This window comes from Amia ocellicauda, chromosome 8, assembly GCF_036373705.1.
Source record: "Amia ocellicauda isolate fAmiCal2 chromosome 8, fAmiCal2.hap1, whole genome shotgun sequence".
NCBI lineage: Eukaryota > Metazoa > Chordata > Actinopteri > Amiiformes > Amiidae > Amia > Amia ocellicauda.
The window spans coordinates 7,545,055-7,562,500 of record NC_089857.1 but is presented as its reverse complement, the minus strand read 5'-3'; the positions used below and the strand labels follow the sequence as shown (position 1 = coordinate 7,562,500).

General features: G+C 43.6%; 15 non-coding genes across 15 annotated transcripts; all 15 read left to right on the top strand.

Moving 5' to 3' along the window:
• Positions 1-366: 366 nt before the first annotated feature.
• LOC136756441 (5S ribosomal RNA) lies at positions 367-485 on the top strand. The gene has a single exon (XR_010818525.1). It is a non-coding gene; the product is annotated as a 5S ribosomal RNA (ribosomal RNA).
• A 1,055-nt stretch (positions 486-1,540) lies between these two features.
• Positions 1,541-1,659, top strand: LOC136756841 (5S ribosomal RNA). The gene has a single exon (XR_010818898.1). It is a non-coding gene; the product is annotated as a 5S ribosomal RNA (ribosomal RNA).
• A 1,056-nt stretch (positions 1,660-2,715) lies between these two features.
• On the top strand, positions 2,716-2,834 carry LOC136756830 (5S ribosomal RNA). Its single transcript, XR_010818887.1, has one exon. It is a non-coding gene; the product is annotated as a 5S ribosomal RNA (ribosomal RNA).
• A 1,066-nt stretch (positions 2,835-3,900) lies between these two features.
• On the top strand, positions 3,901-4,019 carry LOC136756818 (5S ribosomal RNA). The gene has a single exon (XR_010818876.1). It is a non-coding gene; the product is annotated as a 5S ribosomal RNA (ribosomal RNA).
• A 1,066-nt stretch (positions 4,020-5,085) lies between these two features.
• LOC136756969 (5S ribosomal RNA) lies at positions 5,086-5,204 on the top strand. Its single transcript, XR_010819018.1, has one exon. It is a non-coding gene; the product is annotated as a 5S ribosomal RNA (ribosomal RNA).
• Positions 5,205-6,270: 1,066 nt separating this feature from the next.
• LOC136756806 (5S ribosomal RNA) lies at positions 6,271-6,389 on the top strand. Its single transcript, XR_010818865.1, has one exon. It is a non-coding gene; the product is annotated as a 5S ribosomal RNA (ribosomal RNA).
• Positions 6,390-7,445: 1,056 nt separating this feature from the next.
• On the top strand, positions 7,446-7,564 carry LOC136756793 (5S ribosomal RNA). Its single transcript, XR_010818853.1, has one exon. It is a non-coding gene; the product is annotated as a 5S ribosomal RNA (ribosomal RNA).
• Positions 7,565-8,630: 1,066 nt separating this feature from the next.
• On the top strand, positions 8,631-8,749 carry LOC136756782 (5S ribosomal RNA). The gene has a single exon (XR_010818842.1). It is a non-coding gene; the product is annotated as a 5S ribosomal RNA (ribosomal RNA).
• A 1,066-nt stretch (positions 8,750-9,815) lies between these two features.
• LOC136756885 (5S ribosomal RNA) lies at positions 9,816-9,934 on the top strand. Its single transcript, XR_010818939.1, has one exon. It is a non-coding gene; the product is annotated as a 5S ribosomal RNA (ribosomal RNA).
• A 1,066-nt stretch (positions 9,935-11,000) lies between these two features.
• LOC136756709 (5S ribosomal RNA) lies at positions 11,001-11,119 on the top strand. Its single transcript, XR_010818774.1, has one exon. It is a non-coding gene; the product is annotated as a 5S ribosomal RNA (ribosomal RNA).
• A 1,066-nt stretch (positions 11,120-12,185) lies between these two features.
• On the top strand, positions 12,186-12,304 carry LOC136756884 (5S ribosomal RNA). The gene has a single exon (XR_010818938.1). It is a non-coding gene; the product is annotated as a 5S ribosomal RNA (ribosomal RNA).
• A 1,066-nt stretch (positions 12,305-13,370) lies between these two features.
• LOC136756708 (5S ribosomal RNA) lies at positions 13,371-13,489 on the top strand. Its single transcript, XR_010818773.1, has one exon. It is a non-coding gene; the product is annotated as a 5S ribosomal RNA (ribosomal RNA).
• Positions 13,490-14,555: 1,066 nt separating this feature from the next.
• LOC136756883 (5S ribosomal RNA) lies at positions 14,556-14,674 on the top strand. Its single transcript, XR_010818937.1, has one exon. It is a non-coding gene; the product is annotated as a 5S ribosomal RNA (ribosomal RNA).
• A 1,066-nt stretch (positions 14,675-15,740) lies between these two features.
• LOC136756770 (5S ribosomal RNA) lies at positions 15,741-15,859 on the top strand. Its single transcript, XR_010818831.1, has one exon. It is a non-coding gene; the product is annotated as a 5S ribosomal RNA (ribosomal RNA).
• A 1,055-nt stretch (positions 15,860-16,914) lies between these two features.
• LOC136756261 (5S ribosomal RNA) lies at positions 16,915-17,033 on the top strand. Its single transcript, XR_010818357.1, has one exon. It is a non-coding gene; the product is annotated as a 5S ribosomal RNA (ribosomal RNA).
• The last annotated feature ends 413 nt before the right edge of the window (positions 17,034-17,446 follow it).

Here is a 17,446-nt window from a genome sequence, read left to right as displayed (position 1 = left end):
AATACAATACATGCAATGTTATGCATCATAGTGATGCAACCTCCTTTCAGTTTCATACTGCATGTCAATTGAAATCCTTACTGAAATGCACACCTTCTCAAGATTGCGCTTGACTGGCGTGTCAGGCACTCAATTACAGCTGTATTATCAAGACAATGTGTTCGTTTTGTAAAATATAGTTCCGGTCTGGTGTGGCACCCCAGCTAACGCACAACGTTGCCACAACGTTTCGTGTTAGCAGGGACTGTCTGCAGCGTGCTGGTGTGTCCCGGACTTTAGAGTAGAGAGACAGTTCAACTGCAAGTATGAGCGGCAGAAACGGATATTGCCTTCCCTTTAAGTAGAGGGTCAAGGACAGCCTCCCTGGCTTACGGCCATACTAGCCTGAATACGCCCGATCTCGTCCGATCTCGGAAGCTAAGCAGGCTCAGGCCTGGTTAGTACTTGGATGGGAGACCGCCTGGGAATACCAGGTGCTGTAAGCTTTTGCATCTTTTACACACCAGAGGGCGACAAATCACGAGTTTTAACTTTGGATACACGCAATTTCATCATTATTTCAGATTTGACTTCCCCAAATACACAGGCATACAATAGATCTTGTTCTCCAACGTAAACGGTCCCTAGTTACTAGGGTACATTCGTAAATAAATTGAGCATCATGGCTAGAAGTGACTAAATGTTGCCTAATCTTTCTCATCGAGAAATGACACAATTACAGCAACACAAAAAGGAACTCCACCGGACAAAGTTCAGTGCTCACAAGGAGCCTCATTCAACACACACGGTTCCATTCCCATTCATGCAAAGCACGAAAGTGTAAAACTTGGGAACATACTTGAGAGCAATGATCACATTCAATCTCAATCAAGGCACGGATGTGAATGCAACGGGATGAAATTACTGAAATGATGCCTGCCCTCGAACTGTGATGATGGACTACCCGACTCGCCAATAATATTGGCTTCTGGTGTATTGAAATACAGGAGCTGCTGGATTTGTGTGTTTTCTTACCCCCTCACCATAGTTTGTCAAATGTTTAAACAACTGAACTTATATTCAAGGTTTGTTTCTCTTCATATGTTTTACTGGTTTACATTTGTCTCAGCAACCTGTTGAATGATTCTTCTGCTTTCAAAACAAAATGACAACAGGATGAATGCACACACTTGAAAATATAATACATGCAATGTTATGCATCATAGTGATGCAACCTCCTTTCAGTTTCATACTGCATGTCAATTGATATCCTTACTGAAATGCACACCTTCTCAAGATTGCGCTTGACTGGCGTGTCAGGCACTCAATTACAGCTGTTTTATCAAGACAATGTGTTCGTTTTGTAAAATATAGTTCCGGTCTGGTGTGGCACCCCAGCTAACGCACAACGTTGCCACAACGTGGCATATTAGCAGGGACTGTCTGCGGCGCGCTGGTGTGTCCCGGGCTTTAGAGTAGAGAGACAGTTCAACTGTAAGTATGAACGGCAGAAACGGATATTGCCATCCCTTTAAGTAGAGCGTCAGGGACAGCCTCCCTGGCTTACGGCCATACTAGCCTGAATACGCCCGATCTCGTCCGATCTCGGAAGCTAAGCAGGCTCGGGCCTGGTCAGTACTTGGATGGGAGACCGCCTGGGAATACCAGGTGCTGTAAGCTTTTGCATCTTTTACACACCAGAGCGCGACAAATCACGAGTTTTAACTTTGGATACACGCAATTTCATCATTATTTCAGATTTGACTTCCCCAAATACACAGGCATACAATAGATCTTGTTCTCCAACGTAAACGGTCCCTAGTAACTAGGGTACATTCGTAAATAAATTGAGCATCATGGCTAGAAGTGACTAAATGTTGCCTAATCTTTCTCATCGAGAAATGACACAATTACAGCAACACAAAAAGGAACTCCACCGGACAAAGATCAGTGCTCACAAGGAGCCTCATTCAACACACACGGTTCCATTCCCATTCATGCAAAGCACGAAAGTGTAAAACTTGGGAACATACTTGAGAGCAAAGATCACATTCAATCTCATTCAAGGCACGGATGTGAATGCAACGGGATGAAATTACTGAAATGATGCCTGCCCTCGAACTGTGATGATGGACTACCCGACTCGCCAATAATATTGGGTTCTGGTGTATTGAAATACAGGAGCTGCTGGATTTGTGTGTTTTCTTACCCCCTCACCATAGTTTGTCAAATGTTTAAACAACTGAACTTATATTCAAGGTTTGTTTCTCTTCATATGTTTTACTGGTTTACATTTGTCTCAGCAACCTGTTGAATGATTCTTCTGCTTTCAAAACAAAATGACAACAGGATGAATGCACACACTTGAAAATACAATACATGCAATGTTATGCATCATAGTGATGCAACCTCCTTTCAGTTTCATACTGCATGTCAATTGAAATCCTTACTGAAATGCACACCTTCTCAAGATTGCGCTTGACTGGCGTGTCAGGCACTCAATTACAGCTGTTTTATCAAGACAAATGTGTTCGTTTTGTAAAATATAGTTCCGGTCTGGTGTGGCACCCCAGCTAACGCACAACGTTGCCACAACGTGGCATATTAGCAGGGACTGTCTGCGGCGCGCTGGTGTGTCCCGGGCTTTAGAGTAGAGAGACAGTTCAACTGTAAGTATGAACGGCAGAAACGGATATTGCCATCCCTTTAAATAGAGCGTCAGGGACAGCCTCCCTGGCTTACGGCCATACTAGCCTGAATACGCCCGATCTCGTCCGATCTCGGAAGCTAAGCAGGCTCGGGCCTGGTCAGTACTTGGATGGGAGACCGCCTGGGAATACCAGGTGCTGTAAGCTTTTGCATCTTTTACACAGCAGAGCGCGACAAATCACGAGTTTTAACTTTGGATACACGCAATTTCATCATTATTTCAGATTTGACTTCCCCAAATACACAGGCATACAATAGATCTTGTTCTCCAACGTAAACGGTCCCTAGTAACTAGGGTACATTCGTAAATAAATTGAGCATCATGGCTAGAAGTGACTAAATGTTGCCTAATCTTTCTCATCGAGAAATGACACAATTACAGCAACACAAAAAGGAACTCCACCGGACAAAGATCAGTGCTCACAAGGAGCCTCATTCAACACACACGGTTCCATTCCCATTCATGCAAAGCACGAAAGTGTAAAACTTGGGAACATACTTGAGAGCAAAGATCACATTCAATCTCATTCAAGGCACGGATGTGAATGCAACGGGATGAAATTACTGAAAAGATGCCTGCCCTCGAACTGTGATGATGGACTACCCGACTCGCCAATAATATTGGGTTCTGGTGTATTGAAATACAGGAGCTGCTGGATTTGTGTGTTTTCTTACCCCCTCACCATAGTTTGTCAAATGTTTAAACAACTGAACTTATATTCAAGGTTTGTTTCTCTTCATATGTTTTACTGGTTTACATTTGTCTCAGCAACCTGTTGAATGATTCTTCTGCTTTCAAAACAAAATGACAACAGGATGAATGCACACACTTGAAAATACAATACATGCAATGTTATGCATCATAGTGATGCAACCTCCTTTCAGTTTCATACTGCATGTCAATTGAAATCCTTACTGAAATGCACACCTTCTCAAGATTGCGCTTGACTGGCATGTCAGGCACTCAATTACAGCTGTATTATCAAGACAATGTGTTCGTTTTGTAAAATATAGTTCCGGTCTGGTGTGGCACCCCAGCTAACGCACAACGTTGCCACAATGTTGCCACAACGTGGCGTGTTAGCAGGGACTGTCTGCGGCGCGCTGGTGTGTCCCGGGCTTTAGAGTAGAGAGACAGTTCAACTGTAAGTATGAACGGCAGAAACGGATATTGCCTTCCCTTTAAGTAGAGCGTCAGGGACAGCATTCCTGGCTTACGGCCATACTAGCCTGAATACGCCCGATCTCGTCCGATCTCGGAAGCTAAGCAGGCTCGGGCCTGGTCAGTACTTGGATGGGAGACCGCCTGGGAATACCAGGTGCTGTAAGCTTTTGCATCTTTTACACACCAGAGCGCGACAAATCACGAGTTTTAACTTTGGATACACGCAATTTCATCATTATTTCAGATTTGACTTCCCCAAATACACAGGCATACAATAGATCTTGTTCTCCAACGTAAACGGTCCCTAGTAACTAGGGTACATTCGTAAATAAATTGAGCATCATGGCTAGAAGTGACTAAATGTTGCCTAATCTTTCTCATCGAGAAATGACACAATTACAGCAACACAAAAAGGAACTCCACCGGACAAAGTTCAGTGCTCACAAGGAGCCTCATTCAACACACACGGTTCCATTCCCATTCATGCAAAGCACGAAAGTGTAAAACTTGGGAACATACTTGAGAGCAAAGATCACATTCAATCTCATTCAAGGCACGGATGTGAATGCAACGGGATGAAATTACTGAAAAGATGCCTGCCCTCGAACTGTGATGATGGACTACCCGACTCGCCAATAATATTGGGTTCTGGTGTATTGAAATACAGGAGCTGCTGGATTTGTGTGTTTTCTTACCCCCTCACCATAGTTTGTCAAATGTTTAAACAACTGAACTTATATTCAAGGTTTGTTTCTCTTCATATGTTTTACTGGTTTACATTTGTCTCAGCAACCTGTTGAATGATTCTTCTGCTTTCAAAACAAAATGACAACAGGATGAATGCACACACTTGAAAATACAATACATGCAATGTTATGCATCATAGTGATGCAACCTCCTTTCAGTTTCATACTGCATGTCAATTGAAATCCTTACTGAAATGCACACCTTCTCAAGATTGCGCTTGACTGGCATGTCAGGCACTCAATTACAGCTGTATTATCAAGACAATGTGTTCGTTTTGTAAAATATAGTTCCGGTCTGGTGTGGCACCCCAGCTAACGCACAACGTTGCCACAATGTTGCCACAACGTGGCGTGTTAGCAGGGACTGTCTGCGGCGCGCTGGTGTGTCCCGGACTTTAGAGTAGAGAGACAGTTCAATTGCAAGTATGAGCGGAAGAAACGGATATTGCCTTCCCTTTAAGTAGAGCGTCAGGGACAGCCTCCCTGGCTTACGGCCAAACTAGCCTGAATACGCCCGATCTCGTCCGATCTCGGAAGCTAAGCAGGCTCGGGCCTGGTCAGTACTTGGATGGGAGACTGCCTGGGAATACCAGGTGCTGTAAGCTTTTGCATCTTTTACACACCAGAGGGCGACAAATCACGAGTTTTAACTTTGGATACACGCAATTTCATCATTATTTCAGATTTGACTTCCCCAAATACACAGGCATAGAATAGATCTTGTTCTCCAACGTAAACGGTCCCTAGAAACTAGTGTACATTCGTAAATAAATTGAGCATCATGGCTAGAAGTGACTAAATGTTGCCTAATCTTTCTCATCGAGAAATGACACAATTACAGCAACACAAAAAGGAACTCCACCGGACAAAGTTCAGTGCTCACAAGGAGCCTCATTCAACACACACGGTTCCATTCCCATTCATGCAAAGCACGAAAATGTAAAACTTGGGAACATACTTGAGAGCAAAGATCACATTCAATCTCATTCAAGGCACGGATGTGAATGCAACGGGATGAAATTACTGAAATGATGCCTGCCCTCGAACTGTGATGATGGACTACCCGACTCGCCAATAATATTGGGTTCTGGTGTATTGAAATACAGGAGCTGCTGGATTTGTGTGTTTTCTTACCCCCTCACCATAGTTTGTCAAATGTTTAAACAACTGAACTTATATTCAAGGTTTGTTTCTCTTCATATGTTTTACTGGTTTACATTTGTCTCAGCAACCTGTTGAATGATTCTTCTGCTTTCAAAACAAAATGACAACAGGATGAATGCACACACTTGAAAATACAATACATGCAATGTTATGCATCATAGTGATGCAACCTCCTTTCAGTTTCATACTGCATGTCAATTGAAATCCTTACTGAAATGCACACCTTCTCAAGATTGCGCTTGACTGGCGTGTCAGGCACTCAATTACAGCTGTTTTATCAAGAGAATGTGTTCGTTTTGTAATATATATTTCCGGTCTGGTGTGGCACCCCAGCTAACGCACAACGTTGCCACAATGTTGCCACAACGTGGCGTGTTAGCAGGGACTGTCTGCGGCGCGCTGGTGTGTCCCGGGCTTTAGAGTAGAGAGACAGTTCAACTGTAAGTATGAACGGCAGAAACGGATATTGCCTTCCCTTTAAGTAGAGCGTCAGGGACAGCCTCCCTGGCTTACGGCCATACTAGCCTGAATACGCCCGATCTCGTCCGATCTCGGAAGCTAAGCAGGCTCGGGCCTGGTCAGTACTTGGATGGGAGACCGCCTGGGAATACCAGGTGCTGTAAGCTTTTGCATCTTTTACACACCAGAGGGCGACAAATCACAAGTTTTAACTTTGGATACACGCAATTTCATCATTATTTCAGATTTGACTTCCCCAAATACACAGGCATACAATAGATCTTGTTCTCCAACGTAAACGGTCCCTAGTAACTAGGGTACATTCATAAATAAATTGAGCATCATGGCTAGAAGTGACTAAATGTTGCCTAATCTTTCTCATCGAGAAATGACACAATTACAGCAACACAAAAAGGAACTCCACCGGACAAAGTTCAGTGCTCACAAGGAGCCTCATTCAACACACATGGTTCCATTCCCATTCATGCAAAGCACGAAAGTGTAAAACTTGGGAACATACTTGAGAGCAATGATCACATTCAATCTCATTCAAGGCACGGATGTGAATGCAACGGGATGAAATTACTGAAATGATGCCTGCCCTCGAACTGTGATGATGGACTACCCGACTCGCCAATAATATTGGGTTCTGGTGTATTGAAATACAGGAGCTGCTGGATTTGTGTGTTTTCTTACCCCCTCACCATAGTTTGTCAAATGTTTAAACAACTGAACTTATATTCAAGGTTTGTTTCTCTTCATATGTTTTACTGGTTTACATTTGTCTCAGCAACCTGTTGAATGATTCTTCTGCTTTCAAAACAAAATGACAACAAGATGAATGCACACACTTGAAAATACAATACATGCAATGTTATGCATCATAGTGATGCAACCTCCTTTCAGTTTCATACTGCATGTCAATTGAAATCCTTACTGAAATGCACACCTTCTCAAGATTGCGCTTGACTGGCGTGTCAGGCACTCAATTACAGCTGTTTTATCAAGACAAATGTGTTCGTTTTGTAAAATATAGTTCCGGTCTGGTGTGGCACCCCAGCTAACGCACAACGTTGCCACAACGTGGCATATTAGCAGGGACTGTCTGCGGCGCGCTGGTGTGTCCCGGGCTTTAGAGTAGAGAGACAGTTCAACTGTAAGTATGAACGGCAGAAACGGATATTGCCATCCCTTTAAGTAGAGCGTCAGGGACAGCCTCCCTGGCTTACGGCCATACTAGCCTGAATACGCCCGATCTCGTCCGATCTCGGAAGCTAAGCAGGCTCGGGCCTGGTCAGTACTTGGATGGGAGACCGCCTGGGAATACCAGGTGCTGTAAGCTTTTGCATCTTTTACACACCAGAGCGCGACAAATCACGAGTTTTAACTTTGGATACACGCAATTTCATCATTATTTCAGATTTGACTTCCCCAAATACACAGGCATACAATAGATCTTGTTCTCCAACGTAAACGTTCCCTAGTAACTAGGGTACATTCGTAAATAAATTGAGCATCATGGCTAGAAGTGACTAAATGTTGCCTAATCTTTCTCATCGAGAAATGACACAATTACAGCAACACAAAAAGGAACTCCACCGGACAAAGTTCAGTGCTCACAAGGAGCCTCATTCAACACACACGGTTCCATTCCCATTCATGCAAAGCACGAAAGTGTAAAACTTGGGAACATACTTGAGAGCAAAGATCACATTCAATCTCATTCAAGGCACGGATGTGAATGCAACGGGATGAAATTACTGAAATGATGCCTGCCCTCGAACTGTGATGATGGACTACCCGACTCGCCAATAATATTGGGTTCTGGTGTATTGAAATACAGGAGCTGCTGGATTTGTGTGTTTTCTTACCCCCTCACCATAGTTTGTCAAATGTTTAAACAACTGAACTTATATTCAAGGTTTGTTTCTCTTCATATGTTTTACTGGTTTACATTTGTCTCAGCAACCTGTTGAATGATTCTTCTGCTTTCAAAACAAAATGACAACAGGATGAATGCACACACTTGAAAATACAATACATGCAATGTTATGCATCATAGTGATGCAACCTCCTTTCAGTTTCATACTGCATGTCAATTGAAATCCTTACTGAAATGCACACCTTCTCAAGATTGCGCTTGACTGGCGTGTCAGGCACTCAATTACAGCTGTATTATCAAGACAATGTGTTCGTTTTGTAATATATAGTTCCGGTCTGGTGTGGCACCCCAGCTAACGCACAACGTTGCCACAATGTTGCCACAACGTGGCGTGTTAGCAGGGACTGTCTGCGGCGCGCTGGTGTGTCCCGGGCTTTAGAGTAGAGAGACAGTTCAACTGTAAGTATGAACGGCGGAAATGAATATTGCCTTCCCTTTAAGTAGAGCGTCAGGGACAGCCTCCATGGCTTACGGCCATACTAGCCTGAATACGCCCGATCTCGTCCGATCTCGGAAGCTAAGCAGGCTCGGGCCTGGTCAGTACTTGGATGGGAGACCGCCTGGGAATACCAGGTGCTGTAAGCTTTTGCATCTTTTACACACCAGAGGGCGACAAATCACGAGTTTTAACTTTGGATACACGCAATTTCATCATTATTTCAGATTTGACTTCCCCAAATACACAGGCATACAATAGATCTTGTTCTCCAACGTAAACGGTCCCTAGTAACTAGGGTACATTCGTAAATAAATTGAGCATCATGGCTAGAAGTGACTAAATGTTGCCTAATCTTTCTCATCGAGAAATGACACAATTACAGCAACACAAAAAGGAACTCCACCGGACAAAGTTCAGTGCTCACAAGGAGCCTCATTCAACACACACGGTTCCATTCCCATTCATGCAAAGCACGAAAGTGTAAAACTTGGGAACATACTTGAGAGCAAAGATCACATTCAATCTCATTCAAGGCACGGATGAGAATGCAACGGGATGAAATTACTGAAATGATGCCTGCCCTCGAACTGTGATGATGGACTACCCGACTCGCCAATAATATTGGGTTCTGGTGTATTGAAATACAGGAGCTGCTGGATTTGTGTGTTTTCTTACCCCCTCACCATAGTTTGTCAAATGTTTAAACAACTGAACTTATATTCAAGGTTTGTTTCTCTTCATATGTTTTACTGGTTTACATTTGTCTCAGCAACCTGTTGAATGATTCTTCTGCTTTCAAAACAAAATGACAACAGGATGAATGCACACACTTGAAAATACAATACATGCAATGTTATGCATCATAGTGATGCAACCTCCTTTCAGTTTCATACTGCATGTCAATTGAAATCCTTACTGAAATGCACACCTTCTCAAGATTGCGCTTGACTGGCGTGTCAGGCACTCAATTACAGCTGTTTTATCAATACAATGTGTTCGTTTTGTAATATATAGTTCCGGTCTGGTGTGGCACCCCAGCTAACGCACAACGTTGCCACAATGTTGCCACAACGTTTCGTGTTAGCAGGGACTGTCTGCGGCGCGCTGGTGTGTCCCGGACTTTAGAGTAGAGAGACAGTTAATTTGCAAGTATGAGCGGCAGAAACGGATATTGCCTTCCCTTTAAGTAGAGCGTCAGGGACAGCCTCCCTGGCTTACGGCCATACTAGCCTGAATACGCCCGATCTCGTCCGATCTCGGAAGCCAAGCAGGCTCGGGCCTGGTCAGTACTTGGATGGGAGATCGCCTGGGAATACCAGGTGCTGTAAGCTTTTGCATCTTTTACACACCAGAGGGCGACAAATCACGAGTTTTAACTTTGGATACACGCAATTTCATCATTATTTCAGATTTGACTTCCCCAAATACACAGGCATACAATAGATCTTGTTCTCCAACGTAAACGGTCCCTAGTAACTAGGGTACATTCGTAAATAAATTGAGCATCATGGCTAGAAGTGACTAAATGTTGCCTAATCTTTCTCATCGAGAAATGACACAATTACAGCAACACAAAAAGGAACTCCACCGGACAAAGATCAGTGCTCACAAGGAGCCTCATTCAACACACACGGTTCCATTCCCATTCATGCAAAGCACGAAAGTGTAAAACTTGGGAACATACTTGAGAGCAAAGATCACATTCAATCTCATTCAAGGCACGGATGTGAATGCAACGGGATGAAATTACTGAAAAGATGCCTGCCCTCGAACTGTGATGATGGACTACCCGACTCGCCAATAATATTGGGTTCTGGTGTATTGAAATACAGGAGCTGCTGGATTTGTGTGTTTTCTTACCCCCTCACCATAGTTTGTCAAATGTTTAAACAACTGAACTTATATTCAAGGTTTGTTTCTCTTCATATGTTTTACTGGTTTACATTTGTCTCAGCAACCTGTTGAATGATTCTTCTGCTTTCAAAACAAAATGACAACAGGATGAATGCACACACTTGAAAATACAATACATGCAATGTTATGCATCATAGTGATGCAACCTCCTTTCAGTTTCATACTGCATGTCAATTGAAATCCTTACTGAAATGCACACCTTCTCAAGATTGCGCTTGACTGGCGTGTCAGGCACTCAATTACAGCTGTATTATCAAGACAATGTGTTCGTTTTGTAATATATAGTTCCGGTCTGGTGTGGCACCCCAGCTAACGCACAACGTTGCCACAATGTTGCCACAACGTGGCGTGTTAGCAGGGACTGTCTGCGGCGCGCTGGTGTGTCCCGGGCTTTAGAGTAGAGAGACAGTTCAACTGTAAGTATGAACGGCGGAAATGAATATTGCCTTCCCTTTAAGTAGAGCGTCAGGGACAGCCTCCATGGCTTACGGCCATACTAGCCTGAATACGCCCGATCTCGTCCGATCTCGGAAACTAAGCAGGCTCGGGCCTGGTCAGTACTTGGATGGGAGACCGCCTGGGAATACCAGGTGCTGTAAGCTTTTGCATCTTTTACACACCAGAGGGCGACAAATCACGAGTTTTAACTTTGGATACACGCAATTTCATCATTATTTCAGATTTGACTTCCCCAAATACACAGGCATACAATAGATCTTGTTCTCCAACGTAAACGGTCCCTAGTAACTAGGGTACATTCGTAAATAAATTGAGCATCATGGCTAGAAGTGACTAAATGTTGCCTAATCTTTCTCATCGAGAAATGACACAATTACAGCAACACAAAAAGGAACTCCACCGGACAAAGTTCAGTGCTCACAAGGAGCCTCATTCAACACACACGGTTCCATTCCCATTCATGCAAAGCACGAAAGTGTAAAACTTGGGAACATACTTGAGAGCAAAGATCACATTCAATCTCATTCAAGGCACGGATGAGAATGCAACGGGATGAAATTACTGAAATGATGCCTGCCCTCGAACTGTGATGATGGACTACCCGACTCGCCAATAATATTGGGTTCTGGTGTATTGAAATACAGGAGCTGCTGGATTTGTGTGTTTTCTTACCCCCTCACCATAGTTTGTCAAATGTTTAAACAACTGAACTTATATTCAAGGTTTGTTTCTCTTCATATGTTTTACTGGTTTACATTTGTCTCAGCAACCTGTTGAATGATTCTTCTGCTTTCAAAACAAAATGACAACAGGATGAATGCACACACTTGAAAATACAATACATGCAATGTTATGCATCATAGTGATGCAACCTCCTTTCAGTTTCATACTGCATGTCAATTGAAATCCTTACTGAAATGCACACCTTCTCAAGATTGCGCTTGACTGGCGTGTCAGGCACTCAATTACAGCTGTTTTATCAATACAATGTGTTCGTTTTGTAATATATAGTTCCGGTCTGGTGTGGCACCCCAGCTAACGCACAACGTTGCCACAATGTTGCCACAACGTTTCGTGTTAGCAGGGACTGTCTGCGGCGCGCTGGTGTGTCCCGGACTTTAGAGTAGAGAGACAGTTAATTTGCAAGTATGAGCGGCAGAAACGGATATTGCCTTCCCTTTAAGTAGAGCGTCAGGGACAGCCTCCCTGGCTTACGGCCATACTAGCCTGAATACGCCCGATCTCGTCCGATCTCGGAAGCCAAGCAGGCTCGGGCCTGGTCAGTACTTGGATGGGAGATCGCCTGGGAATACCAGGTGCTGTAAGCTTTTGCATCTTTTACACACCAGAGGGCGACAAATCACGAGTTTTAACTTTGGATACACGCAATTTCATCATTATTTCAGATTTGACTTCCCCAAATACACAGGCATACAATAGATCTTGTTCTCCAACGTAAATGGTCCCTTGTAACTAGGGTACATTCGTAAATAAATTGAGCATCATGGCTAGAAGTGACTAAATGTTGCCTAATCTTTCTCATCGAGAAATGACACAATTACAGCAACACAAAAAGGAACTCCACCGGACAAAGTTCAGTGCTCACAAGGAGCCTCATTCAACACACACGGTTCCATTCCCATTCATGCAAAGCACGAAAGTGTAAAACTTGGGAACATACTTGAGAGCAAAGATCACATTCAATCTCATTCAAGGCACGGATGTGAATGCAACGGGATGAAATTACTGAAATGATGCCTGCCCTCGAACTGTGATGATGGACTACCCGACTCGCCAATAATATTGGGTTCTGGTGTATTGAAATACAGGAGCTGCTGGATTTGTGTGTTTTCTTACCCCCTCACCATAGTTTGTCAAATGTTTAAACAACTGAACTTATATTCAAGGTTTGTTTCTCTTCATATGTTTTACTGGTTTACATTTGTCTCAGCAACCTGTTGAATGATTCTTCTGCTTTCAAAACAAAATGACAACAGGATGAATGCACACACTTGAAAATACAATACATGCAATGTTATGCATCATAGTGATGCAACCTCCTTTCAGTTTCATACTGCATGTCAATTGAAATCCTTACTGAAATGCACACCTTCTCAAGATTGCGCTTGACTGGCGTGTCAGGCACTCAATTACAGCTGTATTATCAAGACAATGTGTTCGTTTTGTAATATATAGTTCCGGTCTGGTGTGGCACCCCAGCTAACGCACAACGTTGCCACAATGTTGCCACAACGTGGCGTGTTAGCAGGGACTGTCTGCGGCGCGCTGGTGTGTCCCGGGCTTTAGAGTAGAGAGACAGTTCAACTGTAAGTATGAACGGCGGAAATGAATATTGCCTTCCCTTTAAGTAGAGCGTCAGGGACAGCCTCCATGGCTTACGGCCATACTAGCCTGAATACGCCCGATCTCGTCCGATCTCGGAAACTAAGCAGGCTCGGGCCTGGTCAGTACTTGGATGGGAGACCGCCTGGGAATACCAGGTGCTGTAAGCTTTTGCATCTTTTACACACCAGAGGGCGACAAATCACGAGTTTTAACTTTGGATACACGCAATTTCATCATTATTTCAGATTTGACTTCCCCAAATACACAGGCATACAATAGATCTTGTTCTCCAACGTAAACGGTCCCTAGTAACTAGGGTACATTCGTAAATAAATTGAGCATCATGGCTAGAAGTGACTAAATGTTGCCTAATCTTTCTCATCGAGAAATGACACAATTACAGCAACACAAAAAGGAACTCCACCGGACAAAGTTCAGTGCTCACAAGGAGCCTCATTCAACACACACGGTTCCATTCCCATTCATGCAAAGCACGAAAGTGTAAAACTTGGGAACATACTTGAGAGCAAAGATCACATTCAATCTCATTCAAGGCACGGATGAGAATGCAACGGGATGAAATTACTGAAATGATGCCTGCCCTCGAACTGTGATGATGGACTACCCGACTCGCCAATAATATTGGGTTCTGGTGTATTGAAATACAGGAGCTGCTGGATTTGTGTGTTTTCTTACCCCCTCACCATAGTTTGTCAAATGTTTAAACAACTGAACTTATATTCAAGGTTTGTTTCTCTTCATATGTTTTACTGGTTTACATTTGTCTCAGCAACCTGTTGAATGATTCTTCTGCTTTCAAAACAAAATGACAACAGGATGAATGCACACACTTGAAAATACAATACATGCAATGTTATGCATCATAGTGATGCAACCTCCTTTCAGTTTCATACTGCATGTCAATTGAAATCCTTACTGAAATGCACACCTTCTCAAGATTGCGCTTGACTGGCGTGTCAGGCACTCAATTACAGCTGTTTTATCAATACAATGTGTTCGTTTTGTAATATATAGTTCCGGTCTGGTGTGGCACCCCAGCTAACGCACAACGTTGCCACAATGTTGCCACAACGTTTCGTGTTAGCAGGGACTGTCTGCGGCGCGCTGGTGTGTCCCGGACTTTAGAGTAGAGAGACAGTTAATTTGCAAGTATGAGCGGCAGAAACGGATATTGCCTTCCCTTTAAGTAGAGCGTCAGGGACAGCCTGCCTGGCTTACGGCCATACTAGCCTGAATACGCCCGATCTCGTCCGATCTCGGAAGCCAAGCAGGCTCGGGCCTGGTCAGTACTTGGATGGGAGATCGCCTGGGAATACCAGGTGCTGTAAGCTTTTGCATCTTTTACACACCAGAGGGCGACAAATCACGAGTTTTAACTTTGGATACACGCAATTTCATCATTATTTCAGATTTGACTTCCCCAAATACACAGGCATACAATAGATCTTGTTCTCCAACGTAAACGGTCCCTAGTAACTAGGGTACATTCGTAAATAAATTGAGCATCATGGCTAGAAGTGACTAAATGTTGCCTAATCTTTCTCATCGAGAAATGACACAATTACAGCAACACAAAAAGGAACTCCACCGGACAAAGTTCAGTGCTCACAAGGAGCCTCATTCAACACACACGGTTCCATTCCCATTCATGCAAAGCACGAAAGTGTAAAACTTGGGAACATACTTGAGAGCAAAGATCACATTCAATCTCATTCAAGGCACGGATGTGAATGCAACGGGATGAAATTACTGAAATGATGCCTGCCCTCGAACTGTGATGATGGACTACCCGACTCGCCAATAATATTGGCTTCTGGTGTATTGAAATACAGGAGCTGCTGGATTTGTGTGTTTTCTTACCCCCTCACCATAGTTTGTCAAATGTTTAAACAACTGAACTTATATTCAAGGTTTGTTTCTCTTCATATGTTTTACTGGTTTACATTTGTCTCAGCAACCTGTTGAATGATTCTTCTGCTTTCAAAACAAAATGACAACAGGATGAATGCACACACTTGAAAATACAATACATGCAATGTTATGCATCATAGTGATGCAACCTCCTTTCAGTTTCATACTGCATGTCAATTGAAATCCTTACTGAAATGCACACCTTCTCAAGATTGCGCTTGACTGGCGTGTCAGGCACTCAATTACAGCTGTTTTATCAAGAGAATGTGTTCGTTTTGTAATATATAGTTCCGGTCTGGTGTGGCACCCCAGCTAACGCACAACGTTGCCACAATGTTGCCACAACGTGGCGTGTTAGCAGGGACTGTCTGCGGCGCGCTGGTGTGTCCCGGGCTTTAGAGTAGAGAGACAGTTCAACTGTAAGTATGAACGGCAGAAACGGATATTGCCTTCCCTTTAAGTAGAGCGTCAGGGACAGCCTCCCTGGCTTACGGCCATACTAGCCTGAATACGCCCGATCTCGTCCGATCTCGGAAGCTAAGCAGGCTCGGGCCTGGTCAGTACTTGGATGGGAGACCGCCTGGGAATACCAGGTGCTGTAAGCTTTTGCATCTTTTACACACCAGAGGGCGACAAATCACGAGTTTTAACTTTGGATACACGCAATTTCATCATTATTTCAGATTTGACTTCCCCAAATACACAGGCATACAATAGATCTTGTTCTCCAACGTAAACGGTCCCTAGTAACTAGGGTACATTCGTAAATAAATTGAGCATCATGGCTAGAAGTGACTAAATGTTGCCTAATCTTTCTCATCGAGAAATGACACAATTACAGCAACACAAAAAGGAACTCCACCGGACATAGTTCAGTGCTCACAAGGAGCTTCATTCAACACACACGGTTCCATTCCCATTCATGCAAAGCACGAAAGTGTAAAACTTGGGAACATACTTGAGAGCAAAGATCACATTCAATCTCATTCAAGGCACGGATGTGAATGCAACGGGATGAAATTACTGAAATGATGCCTGCCCTCGAACTGTGATGATGGACTACCCGACTCGCCAATAATATTGGGTTCTGGTGTATTGAAATACAGGAGCTGCTGGATTTGTGTGTTTTCTTACCCCCTCACCATAGTTTGTCAAATGTTTAAACAACTGAACTTATATTCAAGGTTTGTTTCTCTTCATATGTTTTACTGGTTTACATTTGTCTCAGCAACCTGTTGAATGATTCTTCTGCTTTCAAAACAAAATGACAACAGGATGAATGCACACACTTGAAAATACAATACATGCAATGTTATGCATCATAGTGATGCAACCTCCTTTCAGTTTCATACTGCATGTCAATTGAAATCCTTACTGAAATGCACACCTTCTCAAGATTGCGCTTGACTGGCGTGTCAGGCACTCAATTACAGCTGTTTTATCAAGACAATGTGTTCGTTTTGTAATATATAGTTCCGGTCTGGTGTGGCACCCCAGCTAACGCACAACGTTGCCACAACGTTTCGTGTTAGCAGGGACTGTCTGCGGCGCGCTGGTGTGTCCCGGACTTTAGAGTAGAGAGACAGTTCAATTGCAAGTATGAGCGGCAGAAACGGATATTGCCTTCCCTTTAAGTAGAGGGTCAGGGACAGCCTCCCTGGCTTACGGCCATACTAGCCTGAATACGCCCGATCTCGTCCGATCTCGGAAGCTAAGCAGGCTCGGGCCTGGTCAGTACTTGCATGGGAGACCGCCTGGGAATACCAGGTGCTGTAAGCTTTTGCATCTTTTACACACCAGAGGGCGACAAATCACGAGTTTTAACTTTGGATACACGCAATTTCATCATTATTTCAGATTTGACTTCCCCAAATACACAGGCATAGAATAGATCTTGTTCTCCAACGTAAACGGTCCCTAGTAACTAGTGTACATTCGTAAATAAATTGAGCATCATGGCTAGAAGTGACTAAATGTTGCCTAATCTTTCTCATCGAGAAATGACACAATTACAGCAACACAAAAAGGAACTCCACCGGACAAAGTTCAGTGCTCACAAGGAGCCTCATTCAACACACACGGTTCCATTCCCATTCATGCAAAGCACGAAAGTGTAAAACTTGGGAACATACTTGAGAGCAAAGATCACATTCAATCTCATTCAAGGCACGGATGTGAATGCAACGGGATGA